The sequence below is a fragment of the Schistocerca cancellata genome, chromosome 4, assembly GCF_023864275.1.
Source record: "Schistocerca cancellata isolate TAMUIC-IGC-003103 chromosome 4, iqSchCanc2.1, whole genome shotgun sequence".
In the NCBI taxonomy this organism is placed as follows: Eukaryota; Metazoa; Arthropoda; class Insecta; order Orthoptera; family Acrididae; genus Schistocerca; species Schistocerca cancellata.
In genome coordinates this window covers 754774802-754801629 of record NC_064629.1, presented here as the reverse complement: position 1 = coordinate 754801629, position 26828 = coordinate 754774802, and positions in this window count along the sequence as shown.

Here is a 26828-nt window from a genome sequence, read left to right as displayed (position 1 = left end):
TCATCTCGTCCTGAATGTCATTACGCAATGTTTGTACGTCCGCTTGTACCTTGTCAATGTCTGTTCTCAATTGATTGTGATCTGTTACTAAGTTTCCTATCACTTCTCGAGATTCTTTTGCCTCGTCTTCAATATGACTTGGGTGTAACTAAATTTTTTTGTTTTGTTCTTTAATCTCAAGCATTTGTCTCGTGGTATCTGCATTCTGAATTTGAATTTGGTTCGCTATGTCTTTATTTTGCCTTGCCATGGTTTTCGTAATTTGTTGTAATAATTCTGCCAGATTGGTGGGTCCTATTGCGTTTTCTTCCGACGTCCTACGCTCTGTGTTTTCGCCCAAGTGTTGGTTCGCAACCGCTTGCATTGAACTATGCTGTGACACGTTTCTGCTCGCATTCCTTGTACTCTGGGTGAGGGAGCTCTGATTACTTCTACTATGGGTTCTACGTATTCAAGACGCAAGTTGGAATCCTCATCGACTGTCTCTCTACTTTCCTGCTCCTCTGTCGTATGCTGACTTACGTTTTCTATGCCTTGACGTACATTATCCTCGGTATGGTGCGTTATATGTCCTATTTCTCGCGATACTGCATCGTCTGTTGTACTGTCCTCTATTCTCTGTCCATCTTCATGCTGGGACTCTACCTCAATTCGGTCAAGGTCTCGATTTGCCATTACTAACCTTTCCGAATCCCTTATTTTCTGTTTTAAAAGCAATTCACGCACCCTACTTCGAGTCAACATACGCTCATACGATCTCACGCGTTTCATAAACTTTTTGTTCACACGACTTGACACTTATTATGCCCAAGACTGACAATCCATTCACTTACTTGTTGGGTCAGAACCAACTTGTCAACGATGTATCCGCCACCTGTGCGCTTGCATTGAGGAGAAAACTTAATTCTAACAATTTTTAAAATTCATAACTTAATTATGCTACTGTCTCTGCTAGAATGTCTTACTATCTATCGTTGCAGCTACTGTTTTCAACTATTTATGCCTTTCAAAAAAAATTTTTTTTATTACGAAAATTTTTTAACAGGATATTTTTCTGACCTAGTTGGGCATGTGGTCGACCTTCAATCATGGTATTTTACCATCCTGGCAGGGTCGCCATTTTCTAACATTCTACGTGGTTTCTGTTGTTCTATATCGTGTCTCCCTACCACTTTCGGGCAACGACGCTCTGAGCGTGTTTTTTAGGGAATTAACTACACTCCTGGAAATTGAAATAAGAACACCGTGAATTCATTGTCCCAGGAAGGGGAAACTTTATTGACACATTCCTGGGGTCAGATACATCACATGATCACACTGACAGAACCACAGGCACATAGACACAGGCAACAGAGCATGCACAATGTCGGCACTAGTACAGTGTATATCCACCTTTCGCAGCAATGCAGGCTGCTATTCTCCCATGGAGACGATCGTAGAGATGCTGGATGTAGTCCTGTGGAACGGCTTGCCATGCCATTTCCACCTGGCGCCTCAGTTGGACCAGCGTTCGTGCTGGACGTGCAGACCGCGTGAGACGACGCTTCATCCAGTCCCAAACATGCTCAATGGGGGACAGATCCGGAGATATTGCTGGCCAGGGTAGTTGACTTACACCTTCTAGAGCACGTTGGGTGGCACGGGATACATGCGGACGTGCATTGTCCTGTTGGAACAGCAAGTTCCCTTGCCGGTCTAGGAATGGTAGAACGATGGGTTCGATGACGGTTTGGATGTACCGTGCACTATTCAGAGTCCCCTCGACGATCACCAGTGGAGTACGGCCAGTGTAGGAGATCGCTCCCCACACCATGATGCCGGGTGTTGGCCCTGTGTGCCTCGGTCGTATGCAGTCCTGATTGTGGCGCTCACCTGCACGGTGCCAAACACGCATATGACTATCATTGGCACCAAGGCAGAAGCGACTCTCATCGCTGAAGACGACACGTCTCCATTCGTCCCTCCATTCACGCCTGTCGCGACACCACTGGAGGCGGGCTGCACGATGTTGGGGCGTGAGCGGAAGACGGCCTAACGGTGTGCGGGACCGTAGCCCAGCTTCATGGAGACGGTTGCGAATGGTCCTCGCCGATACCCCAGGAGCAACAGTGTCCCTAATTTGCTGGGAAGTGGCGGTGCGGTCCCCTACGGCACTGCGTAGGATCCTACGGTCTTGGCGTGCATCCGTGCGTCGCTGCGGTCCGGTCCCAGGTCGACGGGCACGTGCACCTTCCGCCGACCACTGGCGACAACATCGATGTACTGTGGAGACCTCACGCCCCACGTGTTGAGCAATTCGGCGGTACGTCCACCCGGCCTCCCGCATGCCCACTATACGCCCTCGCTCAAAGTCCGTCAACTGCACATACGGTTCACGTCCACGCTGTCGCGGCATGCTACCAGTGTTAAAGACTGCGATGGAGCTCCGTATGCCACGGCAAACTGGCTGACACTGACGGCGGCGGTGCACAAATGCTGCGCAGCTAGCGCCATTCGACGGCCAACACCGCGGTTCCTGGTGTGTCCGCTGTGCCGTGCGTGTGATCATTGCTTGTACAGCCCTCTCGCAGCGTCCGGAGCAAGTATGGTGGGTCTGACACACCGGTGTCAATGTGTTCTTTTTTCCATTTCCAGGAGTGTAGTTTGAACCTGGGACCTGTTGCTGGTAAGGAGACGTCAGACCACACATGACATGTAGAGCTCAGAAGAGTTCAGTGAGACTAGCGATGATATAACCAAATACTTAATGATTTCAGCGTCAGCTCCCCTGCACTCTGGCTGTGTTTTCATCTGACCAATCAGGATCTCAATGTTAACCTTAAGCTCCGCCTACAAAAATTCTGTCTATCCAATGAGAAACGTTATACTTTTCGTGGTGGGGCAATGTTTCTAAGGTTTGCAACGTAACAGAGACGCGAAAAAGTCTTATGCTAAAACTTGCAGCTGGTGTGGTCCTTTTAGTGTTATCGTAAGATCTGTACTGTTCTTCTGGAGGGCTCTAGCTTTTAACATGGGCTGGGGGTGGTCCTAGCGGTTAGCTGGCGACGTGGGTGTCTGTCCCTTATCGTAGGGCCTTCTAGCTTAACACGGTTCTGCTCTCGGCTTCTGTTCTCGTTTCTCCCCTCGGAACTGCGTCTGTCTCACGGTGGGAATGTATGATATGCATTTAGGCATTCTTGTGTTAGTCTGTGGTATTCCATTTGCTCACTCGTTACTCGTATTACTTTGATTAATTTAATGTCACGATTTATTCGGAGCTATGTGACATACTACTGGATTTGCTTATCATGTCAGGGTTTTCATGGAAGGTGTTGGATTTGCCTGACACCTTCCAGAGGTACCGACAGGACAGAGCCCAAACAAATTCCATTTCTTAGCTGCAGGCTTCTGGGTGGGAAAATCTGGGTATTTCATTGGTCAGCCTTGTCTTTAATAGTAGTATTGGATAGTTATTGAGAATTGGGAGGACGCCCCAGGAGAATTGACATTTGTCGTTGGATGACTCCTTGTGAGAGGCTCGGATTGTCTCTCAAAGAAGGGGAGACGGAAGAACTAAGGAGAAACTTCAATTGCTGCTAGTGAAAGAAACATTTCCAATTCTGCTCGCAGGCTTCGGTATGGGAAATAGTCATTTATTTCACTTTTCAGCTCGAGCTGGGGTGTGATGTGAAGTTTGAGTTAGGTTGCTTTTTGGGATTCAAAGGCATCGTATCCAACACAGTGGCCGTCGATAGCCACACTGGTGGACAACACAGCGACACTGTTAAAAACTGGTAAGATCTGCATTCGGCTTCGGCGTATATTCGTCGCAATGTGCTCAGTAAACGTTAGAGTGTTAAAGAGTAGGAGGAATACGCCCTTTTGGCGTGCATAATTTTACAAACTCAAATTTTGGTAATCACGGTCTTCAGATCACGGAAATGGATCAGTATGCTAATAATGTAGTACACTACCTAGCGGTGCCTTGGCTTGAATCTGCGACAACCTTAATTAATTGTAACTGTTTTATGTTCTTGTGAAAATTTATCAGTGAACAGGATGTAATTAAACATGTTTGTTTTGTACTTCAGTGCAACTACTGCACTCGTTTTGTGTGACGATTTATAATAAACAATAGAAGTTAACGATTTATTATTATTCTCAAGTCAGAAACATACAAATTTACAGTAGCCATACACATAAATAAATATATATGCAGGGTGTCCCATTTAGAGCGTTGTACAAGACAATGCTGCAGCCAATAATTCACACCTGCCAGGCCAACCTCCACCAGCTGGCAACAAGACGGATTTCTGTGAATAGGATATAGGACAGCACCACAGCAGTTGACCAAGTTCAGTTTGGTTCAGTTGGTCGTGGGCTGGAGATCATACCATATCGCATTTTGCCTTGCATACTGTGTGTTTTTGTGTTAGTTGTTCTACTGTGAACATTGGACTGTGATCTTGGATGACACTTCAGGACTGACTCAAGTTATGTAAAGATATGTTTACTGACTACTGCTCTTGTGCAGATCTCTGACGGAGAGAGTTCGCTGCTCTGCTACTACTAGCCACCTGTCTTTCTATTGGGGTGTCAGTTACTGGTTCGTAACCCTTGACTGGGCACAACATTTTTTATAACACGAGCAAGCGCGTGGCGTACTTTGTATACACGTCAAGGATAGCTGTCTTTATGTTACCAAGGTAACCACAGATGAGCAATATTACATTTTAATCTTAGTTTAATTAGACAACAATAAAACACTAACATTATACTAGCTAAATTTCTGTTTAATTAACCAATAACAAAAAAAAATTCATAATATTACTTTGCTCCCGCGTGAAAGTTTTACACCATAACAATGATCCACTCGAAAGATTAAAGAACACAGTTGCATCATGTCCCAGACAACTGCTTACTCAATTGAAAATTAACATATAGACAACTTCCTCACTATAGGATTGCGCTGCTAGCTCGGAAACTGGATCATTTTCTTGCATAGATCGTAATTTTTTTTTCACCTACTGCACAGTTTATTTTATATTACTGCTACTCCCTTGGACATATGACAACATAACTTATCTCAGTGTTAGCTGAAGCAATAATGAAGAAATAGGTATGGACTCACAATTGTAAAACAAGAACTGAACAGTAAAAGACAATGTTATTTGTGGTTGGCACATTTTATGCATAGGTGCGCCCGCTCGAAGGTTAAAACTGTAGTGTAATACCAGTAGCTGACTCTGTGTATGTGCAGTGGGTGACTGCCTTACCCAATGGAGAGTGCATCAGAATGCATCTGCAGACATCAGCAAGTCTAATTATGATGTTGACTAAGCTAGTTGAAACTTGTTCTGGCAAGCTGCGACTTGTTTCAACAAGTAAAAGTGTATAGTCAGCAAGTTGAGAATTACTGATGCCAGCAACTCAAACTTGTTCCAAAAACCAAACTTTGACATCATGTGTACAGGTTAGTACCTTATACATGACGTCACAAGCCAGACCCCCTTTACTACGATGTAATCATGATATCACGTATGGATCATTGAGTCTGACCACATGATGTCACAATCCAACATGGTGGAATTCATGCCATAATAGTGTTTCACTAGTCATGAAGACAAGACTAGTCGATTACAGCACAGTATTTTACTAGCCATTAAAAAAGTTGCCACCATGACATCATGAATTCTGCCATCTTGAATCGCAACATCATACAGTCAAGTTCTGTGACTCATGCATGTCGCCATAGTAGGGATAGTGTGGATTGTGATTTCAAGAACAAGATACTGACCTGATGTCACAAATATGACTATGCATTTTGCTCGTTGTGACAAGTTTCAATTTCCTGACCATTTGCTTTTGCCAACTCGTTTAATCGAGTATCTGAAAGTAGTGCTGGTCACCATATCAGCTGATTATTATCGCCACCCCCCCTCCCCATACACATTCACTATAATTGCATCCCATTTTTAACAGTGTGTGAATGAAATTCTGATCTGTTCCGTTTTCGGATGAAGCTCCAATCCATTCCATTCTGATCCATTACATTCCTTTTCCTTTGAATGAAATTCTGAACCATTCCATTCCAATACGTTTTTTTAGACAGACTGTTGTTGTTGTGGTCTTCAGTCCTGAGACTGGTTTGATGCAGCTCTCCATGCTACTCTATCCTGTGCAAGCTTCTTCATCACCCAGTACCTACTGCAACCTACATCCTTCTGAATCTGCTTAGTGTGTTCATCTCTTGGTCTCCCTCTACGATTTTTACCCTCCACGCTGCCCTCCAATACTAAATTGGTGATCCCTTGATGCCTCAGTACATGTCCTACCAACCGATCCCTTCTTCTCGTCAAGTTGTGCCACAAACTCCTCTTCTCCCCAATTCTATTCAGTACCTCCTCATTAGTAATGTGATCTATCCATCTAATCTTAAGCATTCTTCTGTAGCACCACATTTCAAAAGCTTCTATTCTCTTCTTGTCCGAACTATTTATCGTCCATGTTTCACTTCCATACATGGCTACACTCCATACAAATACTTTCAGAAACGACTTCCTGACATTTAAATCTATACTCGATGTTAACAAATTTCTCTTCTTCAGAAACGCTTTCCTTGCCATTGCCAGTCTACATTTTATATCCTCTCTACTTCGACCATCATCAGTTATCTTGCTCCCAAAATAGCAAAACTCCTTTACTACTTTAAGTGTCTCATTCCCTAATCTAATTCCCTCAGCATCACCCGAGTTAACTCTACTACATTCCATTATCCTCGTTTTGCGTTTGTTGGTTTTCATCTTATATCCTCCTTTCAAGACACTGTCCATTCCGTTCAACTGCTCTTCCAAGTCCTTTTCTGTCTCTGACAGAATTACAGTTTCATCGGCGAACCTCAAAGTTTTAATTTCTTCTCCACGGATTTTAATACCTACTCCGAATTTTTCTTTTGTTTCCTTTATTGCTTGCTCAATATACAGATTGAATAACATCGGGGAGAAGCTACAACCCTGTCTCACTCCCTTCCCAACCACTGCTTCCCTTTCATGCCCCTCAACTATTATAACTGCCATCTGCTTTCTGTACAAATTGTAAACAGCCTTTCGCTCCCTGTATTTTACCCCTGCCACCTTCAGAAGTTGAAAGAGAGTATTCCAGTTAACATTTTCAAAAGCTTTCTCTAAGTCTACAAATGCTAGAAACGTAGGTTTGCCTTTTCTTAATGTAGCTTCTAAGATAAGTCGTAGGGTCAGTATTGCCTCACGTGTTCCAATATTTCTATGCAATCCAAACTGATCTTCCCCGAGGTCGGCTTCTACCAGTTTTTCCATTCGTCTGTAAAGAATTCACGTTAGTATTTGGCAGCCGTGACTTATTAAACTGATAGTTCGGTAATTTTCACATCTGTCAACACCTGCTTTCTTTTGGATTGGAATTATTATATTCTTCTTGAAGTCTGAGGGTATTTCACCTGTCTCACTCTCTCAAGGCTGTCAGTAGTTCTAATGGAATGTTGTCTACTCCCGGGGCCTTGTTTCGACTCTGGTCTTTCAGTGCTCTGTCAAACTCTTCGCGCAGTATCATATCTCCCATTTCATCTTCATCTACATCCTCTTCCATTTCCATAATATTGCCCTCAAGTACCTCGCCCTTGTATAGACCGTCTATAGGCTCCTCCCACCCTTCTGCTTTCCCTTCTTTGCTTAGAACTGGCTTTCCATCTGAGCTCTTGATATTCGTACAAGTGGTTCTCTTTTATCAAAAGGTCTCTTTAATTTTCCTGTAGGCAGTATCTATCTTACCCCTAGTGATATAAGTCTCTACATCCTTATATTTGTCCTCTAGCCATGCCTGCTTAGCCACATTGCACTTCCTGTTGATCTCATTTTTGAGATTGTGTGAATGAAATTTGGATCCTTTCCATTCTGCTCTGTTCCCTTTTTCTTTTAATGGTCTATGTGAATGAAATTCTGATCTGTTCCATTCCATACCCTCATTGGCTCACTCAACACTATCAACCATTAATTTGGGGTACTAACAGTCACCCACTGCTCATACACAGTCAGCTACAGGGGTTACACTATGGTTTTAAGAACCAGTAGCTGATACACCAGTAGCTCGTGCCTGAAAAGCTGACACTCCCCTCTCCCCTTCACACACTGTCAGCTGTAGTGATACCATACAGTTTTAAGATTCAGAAGCTGACACCCATAGTAAGGTTTGGTTTTAGAAAACTATTTCAGTTCTGAGTGCCTATTTGTTTGTGTCAACTATCATTGCCTTACCTGCTTAACATTGAAGTTTCACTGTGCAGTAGGTTAGATGGCCTCAGGCAAGTACAGAAAGGGCAACAGCCTCAAAGGGTGTGGGGCAAAGTCAGGACATGCGGGGACCAAGCAGTAATCGGTACTGTAATTGTAAACTGTCGCAGCTGCATTGGTAAAGTACCGGGACTTCAAGCGTTGATAGAAAGCACCGAAGCTGAAATCGTTATAGGTACGGAAAGCTGGCTGAAGCCAGAGATAAATTCTGCCGAAATTTTTACAAAGGCACAGACGGTGTTTAGAAAGGATAGAATGCATGCAACCGGTGGTGGCGTGTTTGTCGCTGTTAGTAGTAGTTTATCCTGTAGTGAAGTAGAAGTGGATAGTTCCTGTGAATTATTATGGGTGGAGGTTACACTCAACAACCGAGCTAGGTTAATAATTGGCTCCTTTTACCGACCTCCCGACTCAGCAGCATTAGTGGCAGAACAATTGAGAGAATATCTGGAATACATTTCACATAAATTTTCTCAGCATGTTATAGTCTTAGGTGGAGATTTCAATTTACCAGATATAGACTGGGACACTCAGATGTTTAGGACGGGTGGTAGGGACAGAGCATCGAGTGACATTATACTGAGTGCACTATTACCTCGAGCAATTAAACAGAGAACCGACTCGTGGAGATAACATCTTGGACCTACTGGTAACAAACAGGCCCGAACTTTTCGACTCTGTAAGGGCAGAACAGGGAATCAGTGATCATAAGGCCGTTGCAGCATCCATGAATATGGAAGTAAATAGGAATATAAAAAAAGGGAGGAAGGTTTATCGGTTTAGCAACAGTAATAGAAGGCAGATTTCAGACTACCTAACAGATCAAAACGAAAATTTCTGTTCCGACACTGACAATGTTGAGTGTATATTGAAAAAGTTCAAGGCAATCGTAAAATGCGTTTTAGACAGGTAAGTGCAGAGTAAAACTGTGAGGGACGGGAAAAACCCTCCGTGGTTCAACAACAAACTACTGCGAAAGCAAAGAAAGCTTCACTGAAAGTTTAAACGCAGCCAAAACCTCTCAGACAAACAGAAGCTAAACAATGTCAAAGTTAGCGTAAGGAGGGCTATGCGTGAAGCGTTCAGTGAATTCGAAAGTACAATTCTATGTACCGACTTGACAGAAAATCAAAAATGGTTCAAATGGCTCTGAGCACTATGGGACTTAACATCTGTGGTCATCAGTCCCCTAGAACTTAGAACTACTTAAACCTAACTAACCTAAAGACATCACACACATCCATGCCCGAGGAAGGATTCGAACCTGCGACAGAAAATCCTAGGAAGTTCTCGTCTTACGTCAAATCAATAAGTGGCTCGAAACAGCATACCCAGACACTCCGGGATGATGATGGCATTGAAACAGAGGATGACACGCGTAAAGCTGAAATACTAAACACCTTTTTCCAAAGCTGTTTCACAGAGGAAGACTGCACTGCAGTTCCTTCTCTAAATCTTCGCACAAACGAAAAAATGGCTGACATCGAAATAAGTGTCCAAGGAACAGAAAAGCAACTGGAATCACTCAACAGAGGAAAATCCTCTGGACCTAACGGGATACCAATTCGCGAAAGAACTTGCCCCCCTTCTAACAGCCGTGTACCGCAAGTCTCTAGAGGAACGGAAGGCTCCAAATGATTGGAAAAGAGTACAGGTAGTCCCAGTCTTCAAGAAGGGTCGTGGAGCAGATGCGCAAAACTATAGACCTATATCTCTGACGTCGATTTGTTTTAGAATTTTAGAACATGTTTTTTGCTCGCGTATCATGTCGTTTCTGGAAACCTAGAATCTACCCTGTAGGAATCAACATGGATTCCGGAAACAGCGATCGTGTGAGACCCAACTCGCTTTATTTGTTCATGAGACCCAGAAAATATTAGATACAGGCTCCCAGGTAGATGCTATTTTCATTGACTTCCGGAAGGCGTTCGATACAGTTCCGTACTGTCGCCTGATAAACAAAGTAAGAGCCTACGGAATATCAGACCAGCTGTGTGGCTGGATTGAAGAGTTTTTAGCAAACAGAACATAGCATATTGCTCTCAATGTAGAGACGTCTACAGACGTTAAAGTAACCTCTGGCGTGCCACAGGGGAGTGTTATGGGACCATTGCTTTTCACATTATATATAAATGACCTAGCAGATAGTGTCGGAAGTTCCATGAGGCTTTTCGCGGATGATGCTGTAGTATACAGAGAAGTTTCAGCATTAGAAAATTGTAGCGAAATGCAGGAAGATCTCCAGCGGATAGGCACTTGGTGCAGGGAGTGGCAACTGACCCTTAACATAGACAAATGTAATGTATTGCGAATGCATAGAAAGAAGGATCCTTTATTGTATGATTATATGATAGCGGAACAAACACTGATAGCAGTTACATCTGTAAAATATCTGGGAGTATGCGTGCGAACGATTTGAAGTGGAATGATCATATAAAATTAATTGTTGGTAAGGCGGGTACCACGTTGAGATTCATTGGGAGAGTCCTTAGAAAATGTATTCCATCAACAAAGGAGGTGGCTTACAAAACACTCGTTCGACCTATACTTGAGTATTGCTCATCAGTGTGGGATCCGTACCAGATCGGGTTGACGGAGGAGATAGAGAAGATCCAAAGAAGAGCGGCGCGTTTCGTCACAGGGTTATTTGGTAACCGTGATAGCGTTACGGAGATGTTTAACAAACTCAAGTGGCAGACTCTGCAAGAGAGGCGCCCTGCATCGCGGTGTAGCTTGCTGTCCAGGTTTCGAGAGGGTGCGATTCTGGGTGAGGTATCGAACATACTGCTTCCCCCTACTTATACCTCCCGAGGAGATCACGATTGAAAAATTAGAGAGATTCGAGCGCGCACGGAGGCTTTCCGGCAGTCGTTCTTCCCGCGAACCATACGCGACTGGAACAGAAAAGGTAAGTAATGACAGTGGCACGTAAAGTGCCCTCCGCCACACACCGTTGGGTGGCTTGCGGAGTATAAATGTAGATGAATGTAGATGTAGATGTAGATGTAGAAGGTAGCATTATCAGCAGAAGATGACATACATTTTGTACTGCAAGATAAATTTAATACCATAGCATTGGGTCGTAATAATGTATGGGCGACTCCAAAAGTGTGTAGCTGAAAGCTTTGCAACCCCTGGGTCTTACTTATACGCATGTGCATTGCTGCTGTTCAGTACTCCATTTCATCAAAGTATCATATTGTTTCCACTGTGTGTCTGTAGAATATTACAATCATTTTGAACTGAAAGATGAAGTCAGTATTCTAGCATAGGGTCACTATAATGTTTGGCTGACTTTGATATTGGGTTTAGAGATGAATTTTTTGATAAATTTGGAATAGGAATAACATTGTTTACTTTGGTAATTCTAACAGACAAGTGCACTTTAGGCTGCAAGTTAGATCAGCAGGAGTGTCTATGTGTGGTTTTTGACGAGACGACTTCATGGGCGCCCAATGGCGATGTTATCAGTGCATGTGTGGTTTATAACGTTATAGAACCAGTTTTTATGTACAGTGTGTCCGTAGTAAAAGTTTCAGTTTAAAAATGCTGTAGCAAGAGAGTACTGCTCAGGATGACTTCAAATTTGAATAGCACATTATTGATGTAGGAGGAAATGTCATGGAACAACTTTAAAAAATAAAAATAAAAAATATCGAAAATCTGCCCAATAGATGGCACTGTAAGCATCAGAATATGCACACCAGTAGATGTGCAGTACACAACTGTTCCTCTGTTTGCGTCTGACACACATACACTGTGACTGTCTCCATGAAATATCATGCACTAATGGTAAAGCCCTTTCACAAGAACAGTGACCAAGATCCAGTACAGCTGCAGAAGGTATGAGAAAAGTCACTGGTCTGATGTCTGCTGAAGGTCTGGAAAAACTCGAAAAGACAGGAGCTTTCGAAGTGCAACGTCTGTCGAAATGTGGCCACATTTCAGGAGGGGGTCAAGCAGTGGTGTGCCAACATGCTGTGAACAGAGAATTGCTTGAACGTTGGACATGTCTCAGAGTACAGAGCATATAATCCTACTTAACATCCTGTATTGCCACCCATATAAAATCACCCATGTTCAAGAGTTACTTCCTGCTGACCTGCCAGCAAGACAAACGTTGGCTTTCGAAATTCTTACTCTCCTGGAAATGGAGAATGAATGGCCATGAAACATTCTGTTTACCGTATAAGCCCATTTATACCTCCAATGACATGTCAAGACAAGAGAATTGCAGAATGTGGGCAATGGAAAATAAATCTGCGCTCTCATCAGCCAGTAACCAGTAACACTCCATTCTGCAAAGGTGATTGTATGGTGCAGGTAGACTGCATGCATTGTTTAGCAGGGGGGGGGGGGAGGCAACATTTTTTCAAGGAAATGAGTCCTGGGGGTCCTGTTATCTGTACCATCACTGGTAAATGCTATACGAGTATTTCCTTTCGTACATCAACGTCATTTCAGTTCTTCAGCAGCGTGGATGTGTGGATAGGATCATTTTTATGCAATATCGCGCTCCTCTGTAGATGCCAGTGAAGTGGCTGCTGCAGAGGCATTTCGGAAATGCTAGAATAATCAGTCGTCATTTTCCTACAGACTTGCCGTCCAGATCACCCAATCTTAATCCGTTTGACTTCTGCTGTGGGGTTATCCGGAAGATTTTGTGTTCAGTGCTCCAATTATGAACCTAGCTGAAGTGAAGACACGTATTTTGCAACGAATACTGAACGTGATTCCCGAGACACTCCGAACTGTTGTGGAGTATGCTGTTTCTCGACTTCAACTTGTGGCAGAAAACGGTGGACAGTGTATTGAATGTATCTTGCACGAGTCTCACGACAGTTAAAACCCGATGTCATTTTGCTTTCTGTGTCGTTTTTGGCCCAAGGATGGTTAAAAAACGATGTCATTTCGCTTTTTATGCGGTATTGGGCCACAGGACAATTAAAAACCGATTTTTCCCATCCGATGTAGTACGGCATTGCTGTGGTGGATCAGCTTACCTAACTAACAGTGCCACAACTGTTGACTGCCAAACTTGTCCAGTCATGAACACTGAACAGCGCAAATGGTGTTATGTGCAATTCAAATCATAGCCATCATATTGCAACTCATCTTTCATTTGTAGCCAATTCTACTTATGTTAAGACACTTTCAGCGCTATCTACTGGTAGAGTTCTCGTTGATTTTTGTTTTAATGCATTATATTTCTTATGTGTTAATAGCATGCTGTTCAGGAGTTACGTTCAACGTCTAACCTAAAAGCGAGCCACATGTACACTCCTGGAAATGGAAAACAGAACACATTGACACCGGTGTGTCAGACCCACCATACTTGCTCCGGACACTGCGAGAGGGCTGTACAAGCAATGATCACACGCACGGCACAGCGGACACACCAGGAACCGCGGTGTTGGCCGTCGAATGGCGCTAGCTGCGCAGCATTTGTGCACCGCCGCCGTCAGTGTCAGCCAGTTTGCCGTGGCATACGGAGCTCCATCGCAGTCTTTAACACTGGTAGCATGCCGCGACAGCGTGGACGTGAACCGTATGTGCAGTTGACGGACTTTGAGCGAGGGCGTATAGTGGGCATGCGGGAGGCCGGGTAGACGTACCGCCCAATTGCTCAACACGTGGGGCGTGAGGTCTCCACAGTACATCGATGTTGTCGCCAGTGGTCGGCGGAAGGTGCACGTGCCCGTCGACCTGGGACCGGACCGCAGCGACGCACGGATGCACGCCAAGACCGTAGGATCCTACGCAGTGCCGTAGGGGACCGCACCGCCACTTCCCAGCAAATTAGGGACACTGTTGCTCCTGGGGTATCGGCGAGGACCATTCGCAACCGTCTCCATGAAGCTGGGCTACGGTCCCGCACACCGTTAGGCCGTCTTCCGCTCACGCCCCAACATCGTGCAGCCCGCCTCCAGTGGTGTCGCGACAGGCGTGAATGGAGGGACGAATGGAGACGTGTCGTCTTCAGCGATGAGAGTCGCTTCTGCCTTGGTGCCAATGATGGTCGTATGCGTGTTTGGCGCCGTGCAGGTGAGCGCCACAATCAGGACTGCATACGACCGAGGCACACAGGGCCAACACCCGGCATCATGGTGTGGGGAGCGATCTCCTACACTGGCCGTACACCACTGGTGATCGTCGAGGGGACACTGAATAGTGCACGGTACATCCAAACCGTCATCGAACCCATCGTTCTACCATTCCTAGACCGGCAAGGGAACTTGCTGTTCCAACAGGACAATGCACGTCCGCATGTATCCCGTGCCACCCAACGTGCTCTAGAAGGTGTAAGTGAACTACCCTGGCCAGCAAGATCTCCGGATCTGTCCCCCATTGAGCATGTTTGGGACTGGATGAAGCGTCGTCTCACGCGGTCTGCACGTCCAGCACGAACGCTGGTCCAACTGAGGCGCCAGGTGAAAATGGCATGGCAAGCCGTTCCACAGGACTACATCCAGCATCTCTATGATTGTCTCCATGGGAGAATAGCAGCCTGCATTGCTGCGAAAGGTGGATATACACTGTACTAGTGCCGACATTGTGCATGCTCTGTTGCCTGTGTCTATGTGCCTGTGGTTCTGTCAGTGTGATCATGTGATGTATCTGACCCCAGGAATGTGTCAATAAAGTTTCCCCTTCCTGGGACAATGAATTCACGGTGTTCTTATTTCAATTTCCAGGAGTGTATTTTGAAAAACACAAACTATTTGGATGTGAAAATATTTGATTTTAGGGCCCATTATGCTTGACAAATGTGGTATGAATATCGAACTTTGGTTACCAGCAAGTGTTCCATTACTTGTTTTATCAGTGGTGCCAATATGTAAGCCTCGCGTAGTTTTTTAGTCTTATACAACAATTAATTTATGATAGTAGTACTATGACAGTAGCGCCATGAGTTTTTCTTTATTTGTTTTTTTTTTGTGCTTGATATCTTACTTATTTTATAAATAATTTATTTTCGGTGCACAGATCGCCTTCTCGAAATATCGACGTTTCATTTCTGTCTTACTCAACCACTGACTTTGGCCACACTGTATGTAACCATTTCATGTTACGATGGTCTCCTTGTGTATTACAAAAATATGCAGTTTAAGTGATACATTGCAAGAAGTAGCTCGTCAAAACACCTTCTTTCCATGCCATCTGTGGCTATGCTATGTCATGTGTCCTTACATATCATATTCTGGAACATTAAAATTAGCTATTTGACATTATTCGGTAGTTTACTATGGATGATACAGTTCATAAACGTTTCATAGAACCTCGGCACCATACTTCCGATCGTTAAATGTTGCAGTCTTCCCCAAATGGAGGTTTTCTATATGGCCTCCAATAGGATTAAATCATTTGTAATGAAAAGTAATAATTGAAAATCAAAATCAATTGTTATGTTGCTCTAGTGCAAACATTACCGAAAAACTTATAAAAACCTCAAATTATGACTTCTCATTCTACAAACCACCAATGACATAGCCTCAGATCGAAATGCAAACACCCTTTACATATTTTAGACATGGAGATACCTGATGTAAACACGTACGTGTGTGTGTGTGTGTGTGTGTGTGTGTGTGTGTGAGGTACTGTAGCACCCTGGGGTAGGACGTTACGGTGTATTGTGTATCGAGATCAGTTCATCTGATCAGAGATCTGACAGTTCATCTACATTTACATCTACATGAATACTCTGCAAATCACACTGCCTGACAAAGGGTTCATCAAAATGGTTCAAATGGCTCTGAGCACTATGGGACTTAACTTCTGAGGTCATCAGTCCCCTAGAACTTAGAACTACTTAAATCTAACTAACCTAAGGACATCACACACATCCATGTCAGAGGCACGATTTGAACCTGCGACCGTAGCGGTCGCGCGGTTCCAGACCGTAGCGCCTAGAACCGCTCGGCCACTCCGGCCGGCGAGGGTTCATAGAACCACCTTCACAACAATACTCTATTATTCCAAACTCGAACAGCGCTCCGAAAAATGAACACCTATATCGTTCCGTGCCAGATCTGATTTCCATTATTTTATTATGATGATCGTTTCTCTCTGTGTGTGTCGGCGCCAATAAATTATTTTCGCATTTAGAGGAGAAAGGTGGTGATTGAAATTTCGTTAGAAAATTCCGCTGCAATGAAAAACGCCTTTGTTTTAATGATGTCCACCCCAAATCCTGTGTCATGTTAGTGACAATCTCTCCCCTATTTTTTGATAATACAAAACGTGTTGCATTTCTTTGAACTCTTTCGATGTACTCCGTTAATTCTATCTGGTAAAGATCCCACACTACATAGCAATACTCCAAAAGAGGACGGACAAACGTAGTGCAGGCAGTCTTCTAAGTGCTCTGCAAATAAAACAGTCTTTGGTTCGCCTTCCCAACAACATTTTCTATGTGTTCTTTCCAATTTAAGTTGTTGATTACTGACTACCCAATAGATGTGGATATGTCGACTTGGAGGACGCCTGTCATGCCCAAAGGTGTTACTAAGGCAGTATTACAATATTTAACATTTATTGTCCATAAAATACAACAGTTGATGCTTCAAAATTCAAGCCGCCAGTGAAGGCAGGGCCCTGTGGAATGCACCAGTAAACACTTGGCATGAACTCGACAGTGTGTTGGCTCAGCAGCAGCGACATCGTGGGGATGGTCAACTTGCCTGCAGTAGTGCAGAGCCAAGCCTGCACCAAGTAAAGCTACACACAGTTTCCAGGAGGCAGAGGCCAGGGCACCCATGACCCTGTCATAGACTGCTCACAAGGGAGGCCTCTATCAGCTCAGCTTAGAGTACGTCAAGTTGTGCAGAGAAGTAACAAAGAATTCTGCCACAAGAACAGAGGCGAACGGCATCGGTGGCTCACTCACATGATTACAGATGATGATTTGCTGCCATATCCTATTGGTTAGGCCTCCAGATGACCTACTGGATGGTGACAACCGTGGCTCCCAATCAGTCTTGACTCGGCAGTTGGCACTGCAGCTCACAGTGATGAACTCCCTCCAGACTGGACTTGCTGCTCCACAAAAGACTGAAGGCGATTAGACGCGCAGAGGGCCGACCGACATACACATCCCCTCTCGACAGGATGGCTGCAAACTGAACAGAACTCCACCTGAACGGTAGTAGTATTTATACAGGACAAGCTCATATGTTCTGTTACGGTGGGCCGGCAATGACATCATTTGTCCTGGTTTTCCCGTCTGCTCAGCTCTCTTGGTCACTTTAAGATTTCACAACTTCACCTTTCAGACGTTCTTTCTGCCCTGTCAGTAAATAGTTACTCTCACATCTGACTTGAGCTTGCTTGCAACATTTTAAGCAGTCACCATTACGATGATATCCCGTCATGGCCATGACGTCATTTTGCTACGTTGCTCGACCGAGTGCCCAGCTCGTTCAGGGTGTTGCAACAGCTTTCGTGTTTGCCGCTGCTCTATCAGCGGTCCTTCAACCCTGGCATTCTGTCTGGTTATTGACCTACACTGCCCTGCCTCTGGTGTTGCCAGGTGAGAACTTTGAAATTTTTCTCGCAGAGCCGAGTATACTACTCTGCTGAGCAACATTCTCCCACCCTTCAAGAAATCCACCTCAGATTTCTCTGAGGTATCTCTGAAACAGTCTTGACATATCAGTACATGCACAGAATACAATTTATAAAACGTTCCTGTTTCTTCCTCATTTCGTCTAGCTCGAACCACATCGTTCCTCTAATTCTAAACCTTATTTTCTGAACTCAGTCCACAGAACTCATATTCTTACCACGACACTTTTTGCCTAAATTACTATAATACACTACTGGCCATTAAAATTGCTACACCAAAAATAAATGCAGATGATAAACGGGTATTCATTGGACAAATATATTATACTAGAACTGACATGTGATTATATTTTCACGCAATTTGGGTGCATAGACCCTGAGAAATCAGTACCCAGAACAACCACCTCTAGCCGTAATAACGGCCTTGATACGCCTAGGCATTGAGTCAAACAGAGCTTGGATAGCGTGTACAGGTACAGCTGCCCATGCAGCTTCAACACGATACCACAGTTCATCAAGAGTAGTGACTGGTGTATCGTGACGAGCCAGTTGCTCGGCCACCATTGACCAGAAGTTTTCCATTGGTGAGAGACTTGGAGAATGTGCTAGCCAGGGCAGCAGTCAAACATTTTCTGTATCCAGAAAGGCCAGTACACGACCTGCAACATGCGGTCGTGCATTATCCTGCTGAAATGTAGGGTTTCGCAGGGATTGAATGAAGGGTAGAACCACGGGTCGTAACACATCTGAAGTGTAACGTCCACTGTTCAAAGTGCCATCAATGCGAACAAGAGGTGACCGAGACGTGTAACCAATGGCACCCCATACCATCACGCCAGGTGATGCGCCAGTATGGCGATGACGAATACACGCTTCCAATGTGCGTTCACCGTGATGTCGGGAAACATGGATGCGACCATCATGATTCTGTAAACAGAACCTGGATTCATCCGAAAAAAATGACGTTTTGCAAATCGTGCACCCAGGTTAGTCGTTGAGTACACCATCACAGGCGCTCCTGTCTGTGATGCAGCGTCAAGGGTAACCGCAGCCATGGTCTCCGAGCTGATAGTCCATGCTGCTGCAAACGTCTTCGAACTGTTCGTGCAGATGGTTGTTGTCTTGGAAACGTCCCCATCTGTTGACTCAGGGATCGAGACGTGGCTGCACGATCCGTTACAGCCATGCGGATAAGATGCCTGTCATCTCGACTGCTAGTGATACGAGGCCGTTGGGAGAAAACTGGAGAACTGGAGAAAAACTGGAGAAAAACTGATAAATTTAAATATTAAGATGAAATTATAGCATACAAATTAAGTGAGAAACTGACATGGCAAATTGGAATAAAAAACTGAACAAAGCAAATTACATTACCAGAAACATATACAACAAAAAAGTCTGTCAACAACTACAAAAATGAAACAGTTACACGACCAAAAATACATGTGCAGCTAAAACCATTTCCAAAACAACTAATGTAGCAGAAACTGATATAATACTCAAGATAGAAAGAAGAATAATTAGGACACAAACAATATCAAGTACGCGAGTACTGGAGAATAGCTTCAAATGAACCTTATGCACCTATACCTCACTATACAGCCACTTTTTATATAGCATTTCATTATGACGACCTTTTCAAATTATGGTACTTTTTCGATTTATGGCCCATGATGTTTCGTTACACAGACAATAGCGACGCTTCTGCCTTCATGTGGCTTTGTTATATTTTGCCTTTGTCATCGCTTTATTTGCTGTCCTATCACTTGATTGTTTTCCATTGACTTATTAGTTTGACATATTCGTTGCTGTTTTGTTTGTTATACTTAATTACTACGTTGTAAGCATATTTGGCACATATGAATTGCAGACTGTATTTTCGTTATATAGACAATTCATTAATTCTTTCAAATATAATTGTTCCTTTTCAGAAAAAAATATGCCACCAAAACGTTTGAAGTTGGATTTTATCATGCTAGAGACCAAATTGAAAGTTTTATGTTGCATAGAAGCTGGTGAAAAATTATTAACATTTTTAATGCAGTGGGACTGATAAAGTCCATTGTTCAGAGTATTCAGGATATCAAAGAAAAAATCAAAACACAATTGCTCTCTGTTGCACATTAAAGTGCTTCAAAATTAACGAGCTGAAGAAGCACCATAAAGGAAAAACATGGGAAAATAATTACACACAGGGTGATTATAAGTAAAGTTAAACTTTCAAAACGCTGTAGATATAACACCACTGGTCAGAATGATGTCAAATTGCAACGAAATATTATCGGAGAAGGGGGAAAACGTATGGCAGAAGAAAAATAAATAGTTAGAAAATGTAGCAATAGATGGCGCTGTAAGCATCATAATTTTATGGTGGTCGACTACAAATGACAAATGAATCATACAACAATGTCTACGGTGTGGGTCTGACGCTGAACAAACTGTACTACTCAGTGTGCATGGGTGTACAGGTGTGATACTGTTAGCTACGTAAGCCCATCGACTACGGAAAGGTCATGTCACATCGGATGGGAAGAATCAGCTTTTAATCGTCCTGAGGCCAAAAACCGCATAAAAAGCATCAGTCAAAATCAAATCCGATTATTAATTTCCGTGTGACTGGCGCAAAGCATGTTCAATATGCTGCCCACCGTTTTCTGCAAGAAGTTGAAATCGAGAAACAGCATGTTCCACAATTGATCAAAGTGTTTCCAGGGTCACGTTCAGAATGTGTTGCGCAATGCGTGCCTTCAGTACAACTACGTTTTCAATCGGAACACTGAGCACAACATCTTTCAGCTAGCTCCACAGCCGGAAGTCACACTGATCAAGATCAGGTGATCGGGCCGGTCAAGCTGTAGTGTTCAAAATGATTCAAATGGCTGTGAGCACTATGGGACTTAACATCTGAGGTCATCAGTCCCCTAGAACTTAGAACTCCTTAAAACTAACCAACCTAAGGACATCACACACCTCCATTCCCGAGGCATGATTCGAACCTGCGACCGTAGCGGTCTCGCGGTTCCAGACTGAAGCGCCTAGAACCGCTCGGTCACAGAAGCCGGCAGGCTATAGGGAAATGGCGGCTGATAATTCTAGCATTTCCGAAATGGCGCATCAGCAGCTGCTTCACTGGATTTGCCTTGTGCAGAGGTGCGCTATCTTGCATAAAAATGATCCCATCCACACATCCACGCTGTTGGAGAGCTGGAATGATGTTGCGCAAAAGGCACTCATAGCGCTTACCAGTGACGGTACAGGTAACAGGACCGGAAGCATCTGTCTCTCCGAAAAAGTATGGCCCTATGATAAACGATGCCGTAAACCTACACCATACAGTGACCTTTTCAGGATTAAGTGGTACTAGTTGATTTACGCTTGGATTTTCCGTTGCCCATATTCGACAGTTCTGTGTATTGACAAATCCTGACAGATGGAAATGGACCTTCTTTGTCCACAAAATCTTCCAAGGCCAATCATTGCCCACTTCCATGCGCGCAAGAAATTCTAAAGCAAAGGTCTCTCTAGCTGGCAGGTTAACAGGAAGCAACTCGTGCACATGGGTGGTTTTGAATGGATAGCAAAGAAGGATGTTTCGTAGGATTTTACGCACAGTGCTCACGGGCATGTCCAATGTTCGAGCAATTCTCCGTGCACTACACGTTTGCACACCACCACTTGTCCCGTCCTGCATTGCTGTGGCCACTGCTTCCACTGACGTCAAATCCATTCGTTTCCTCCCTCTACCAGGTTGCACACCAAAAGAACCCGTCTTTTCGAATTTCCGAATCATTTTCTCCACACCCACGGCAGTCATCGTACCAACGCCTTTTTTCAAATCCTTCAGTGTCCGGAAATTCTGCAGAGGACGTATGCACAGTCATCATTCTTGTAATACAGCTTTATAAGTAGAGCGCAGTCCTGCATTGAGACAGCCGGCCGGAGTGGCCGTGCGGTTCTAGGCGCTACAGTCTGGAACCGCGGGACCGCTACAGTCGCAGGTTCGAATCCTACCTCGGGCATGGATGTGTGTGATGTCCCTAGGTTAGTTAGGTTTAAGTAGTTCTAAGTTCTAGGGGACTGATGACCTCAGGCGTTGAGTCCCATAGTGCTCAGAGCCATTTAAACCATTTGAACCTGTATTGAGACTGTCATGGCGAAAGGAGGAAAAGCCGTGTGCCCGGCATGTGCATAACAGGTGTGTTCATTTACGTATTCTGACACATACAGCGCCATCTATTGATCAAATTTCACACTATTTTTTTTTTCTTCTGCCATACGTTTCCACACTTCTCCGATAATATTCCGTTGGAATTTGAAGTCATTCTGACCAGTGGTGTTATTTCTACAGCATTTTGAAAGTTTAACTTTAATTATAATCACCTTGTATTTGGATTGAAGACTATGAAGGATTCCAATGAGCAAAAAGACCATTATTTCTATTTTTTATTTATTTGCTATTTGCTTTTAGTCTGTTATCTATATAAAAGAACAGCCAGAATAAAGCACACATTATTTTAATGTAATTTCAAATGTGTTAATAATAACAAGGCATTATGCTCTTTAAGAGGGGAAAAAACCTGCAGAGAACATCTACATACTATAATAATAATAATAATAATAATAATAATAACTAAAAAAAGAAAAGAAAAAAGAAACTAAAAGTCTACATCCAGAATCCAGGAGGCACACGCTACAGGTCTATTGCAGTATTCTGTACGACACTTCTATACAATACAATACATCACAACACAACACTGCACTGTACTTAGTGTCAGAACCAAGCTGAATTTCTCATTTGCTTCGATGGTTAGCCCCTGGCATGCTGAGATACAACTCAGGATTCACAGGGGCTGCGCTGCTGTTCCACCCTAAGTGTGAAGATTGGGAGATGGCTGTCAGGAAAATCCTTCTTGGTGCCCCCCCCCCCCCCCCCCCACAAGGCTCATCTCGTCACTGCTTACAGAAAGGTGTTGTAGGTGGATGTTTTGCCACGGTGTGTTGTCTTGTTATCATGATGTGTGATCTCTTCTTGATTCCTTATTATGTTATAGATTGTTGCATTTCTAATGGCACCTTCTCAGTCTATGTAATCCGCATTCACAAATGCCTTTGGTGAGTTTTCATATTTTCAGTAAGTAACTGGGATGTGGACCATGTCTTGATAGGTTGTGTATAGCTCCCTTGGTCAGAAGAAAGTATGTCATTCTTGTTCTTATTTTATGTTAGGAAGAAACTGGTAGGTTTTCCTCTCTGTCCCAGATTTCTTGCCATTCTGTATCAATTCATGCCTTTATTTCCTTACTCGATATAGCTCTTTGGCCCAGTATGTCCTGTACTTTATCATACTGGAGCTTTTTGAGCCAGTATTGTGCACCACTCTTTCTTACTGCTAGGTCTAGGTATAGCAAGCCAAATATCATCAGCAGTGCCTCAGTCGGTGATGTTCCATACGCGCCAGTCAGGCACAGGAGTGCATTTCTCTGCGCTTGCTGTAGAGCCTGTGCTGTCCTTACCTTTCCAGCTCTATGAGCCCAAACGCTCGACCTATAGCCAACAGCAGCACCTAAAGTTGCATTGTGATATGTTCTTATTGCACTTAGTGGCAGCTGAAAACTTCTTTGGCCAATTGCTGCTATTTCATTTAGGATTTTACTGCCTCACTGGCAGACGACTTCTTTATGTGTATGGAAGTTTTGCTTTTCATAGATGTTAATTCCAAGATACCCACATATTGCTTTTCTTTTCACAGGCTGGTTGTTTATTCTGATTGTGCGATTTCTCGTTCTTGATAATGTTACTTTTACACTACTGGCCATTAAAATTGCTACACCACAAAGATAACGTGCTACAGACGCGAAATTTAACCGACAGGAAGAAGATGCTGTGATATGCAAATGATTAGCTTTTCAGAGCATTCACACAAGGTTGGCGTAGGTGGCGACACCTACAACGTGCTGAGATGAGGAAAGTTTCCAACCGATTTCTCATACACAAATAGCAGTTGACCGGAGTTTTCCGGTGAAACGTTGTTGTGATGCCTCGTGTAAGGAGGAGAAATGCGTACCATCACGTTTCCGACATTGATAAAGGTCGGATTGTAGCCTATCGCGATTGCGCTTTATCGTATCGCGACATTGCTGCTCGCGTTGGTCGAGATCCAATGACTGTTAGCAGAATATGGAATCGGTGGGTTCAGGAGGGTAATACGGAACGCCGTGCTGGATCCCAACGGCCTCGTATCACTTGCAGTCGATATGACAGGCATCTTATCCGCATGGCTGTAATGGATCGTGCACCCACGTCTCGATGCCTGAGTTAACAGATGGGGACGTTTGCAAGACAACAACCATCTGCACGAACAGTTCGAAGACGTTTGCAGCAGCATGGACTATCAGCTCGGAGACCACGGCTGCGGTTACCCTTGACGCTGCATCACAGACAGGAGCGCATGTGATGGTGTACTCAACGACGAACCTGGGCGCACGAATGGCAAAACCTCATTTTTTTCTGGTGAATCCAGGTTCTGTTTACAGCATCATGATGGTCGCATCCGTGTTTGGCGACATCGCGGTGAACGCACATTCGAAGCGTGTATTCGTCATCGCCATACTGGCGTATCACCCAGCGTGATGGAATGGGGTGCCATTGGTTACACATCTCGGTCACCTCTCGTTCGCATTGACGGCACTTTGAACAGTGGACGCTACACTTCAGATGTGTTACGACCCATGGCTCTACCCTTCATTCGATCCCTGCGAAACCCTACATTTCAGAAGGATAATGCACGACCGTATGTTGCAGGTCCTGTACGGGCCTTTCTGGATACAGAAACTGTTTGACTGCTGCCCTGGCCAGCACATTCTCCAGATCTCCCACCAACTGAAAACGTCTGGTCAATGGTGGCCGAGCAACTGGCTCATCACAATACGCCAGTCACTACTCTTGATGAACTGTGGTATCGTGTTGAAGCTGCATGGGCAGCTGTACCTGTACACGCTATCCAAGCTCTGTTTGACTCAATGCCCAGGCGTATCAAGGCCGTTATTAAGCCCAGAGGTTTTTGTTTTGGGTACTGATTTCTCAGGATCTATGCACCCAAATTGCGTGAAAATATAATCACATGTCAGTTCTAGTATAATATATTTGTCCAATGAATATCCGTTTATCATCTGCATTTCTTCTTGGTGTAGCAATTTTAATGGCCAGTAGTGTAGTAACGTCTAAACTGTTTTGTGCGCTGCTATCATTAGTTTGTTTTCTAAGCACCAGTTACTTAGCCTTTCAAGAAGTACCCTGCTGTTTTCCTTTAATATAGCCCTTGCGTTAGCTGATACTATAATTATCAGAGCGTCTCTGTAAGTGGAGCAGTCTCCAGCGTTTGTTATACCCTGAATCTGGTTCCATAATGGCTCTATGCAGCATCCCAGAACTCTGGACCACATGCAGGGCCCTGTGGGCAGGCTTTTGTGATGTCTTTCACAATTTTCTTTGCAGGATATTCTAATTGCATCTTTCCGTCTGTGCAATAAACTCATAGTCTGTTATATAGACAGCTGGGACAGTCCATCTGTTTCAGCCTTTTGAACAGGACAGACCACCACAAATTATCAAACGCCCCAGCTATATCGAATATTATGCCTATAACATACTTGTCATCTTAAGTGTTCACAATATTCATCGCGTGACTTATCGCATCCTCGGTGGATTTTCCTTTCCTGAAACTGTACTGCTTTCGGCTCTTGCCTATTACCTGTCTGTGGTCCCACAGGTAGCGGCACAGAAGCTTTTCCTATACTTTGGCTGGAGCATTTACCAAATAAATGGGTCTATTAAAGATTCTAGTTCAAAATGGCTCGAATGGCTCTAAGCACTATGAGAGTTAACATCTGAGGTCATCAGTCCCCTAGACTTAAAACTACGTAAACATAACCAACCTGCGGACATCATACACATCCATGTCTGAGGCAGGATTCGAACCTGCGACTGTAGCAGCTATGTGGTTCCGGACTGAAGCGCCTAGAACCGCTCGGTCACAGAGGCCGGCAGATTTTAGTTCGATTGGGTGTTCGTCTTTACCTTTATTGGGTATAATGATATTCGAGATTTTCCAGATTCCGGGCACCCAACTCTGCAAAAGGCTTTCTGTCAGGTCCTGGCTATTTATTCTCTTTAACTTAATTAATGTTGGTCGTACGTCCTCCTGGGCGAATGGAATTACAATACTGTTATTCACATGCTGCTCTAGAAAGATGCTTATTGTACTCTGTCTTCCGTCATTGTATCATCTGGCAACAAAGTTCTGAGTAGGTATTGCACTGATGTCTCCCAGTCTGTTGTCGTCGAGCTGTCGGATTGTCTCACGGTTGATAATACAATGGATGATCGAACCTTGTTTGTTGCAATTTTGTATGGAAATCCCAAAACATCTATTACCATTTGGTCATTAACGCACACCTCCCATTTTTCTACTCTCGTTTGGTGTACTAGTTCTTCATACTGTTGTTTGACAGCTAGAAACTCAGCCTTCTTTGTCATTCTGTTTCCCCTACGGATCTCTGGTATTATCTCCTCGCCTACCTTCCCCTGTGTCTTAAGGACTGTCGGCCAGAACTCTAGGGAATTTTAAACCCTTTTGACTCTCTAACAAATGCTGCGATCACCTTATCTTTCGCCGTCTGCAACAGTCACACCAGTTCGTCCACTTTGGCGTGAACATCAAATCCGCTTCCTTGCAGTAGTTTTATCTGGAATTCAACCTTTAAAAGTTCCCAATTCGCCTTCTGTAGATTGTATAGCCGCTTGGGCTGGATGTTAGCGTCTAAGTCATTATCTGTGTTTGTAATTGCGACGTAAATGAGATTATGGTCACTTGTAAGTCCATCACAGACCTTCCAATTGGGAATGTGGTCACTGAATTTCGAGTTTATGAGGATAATCCCTATATCTGTTGCAGCACCTGCG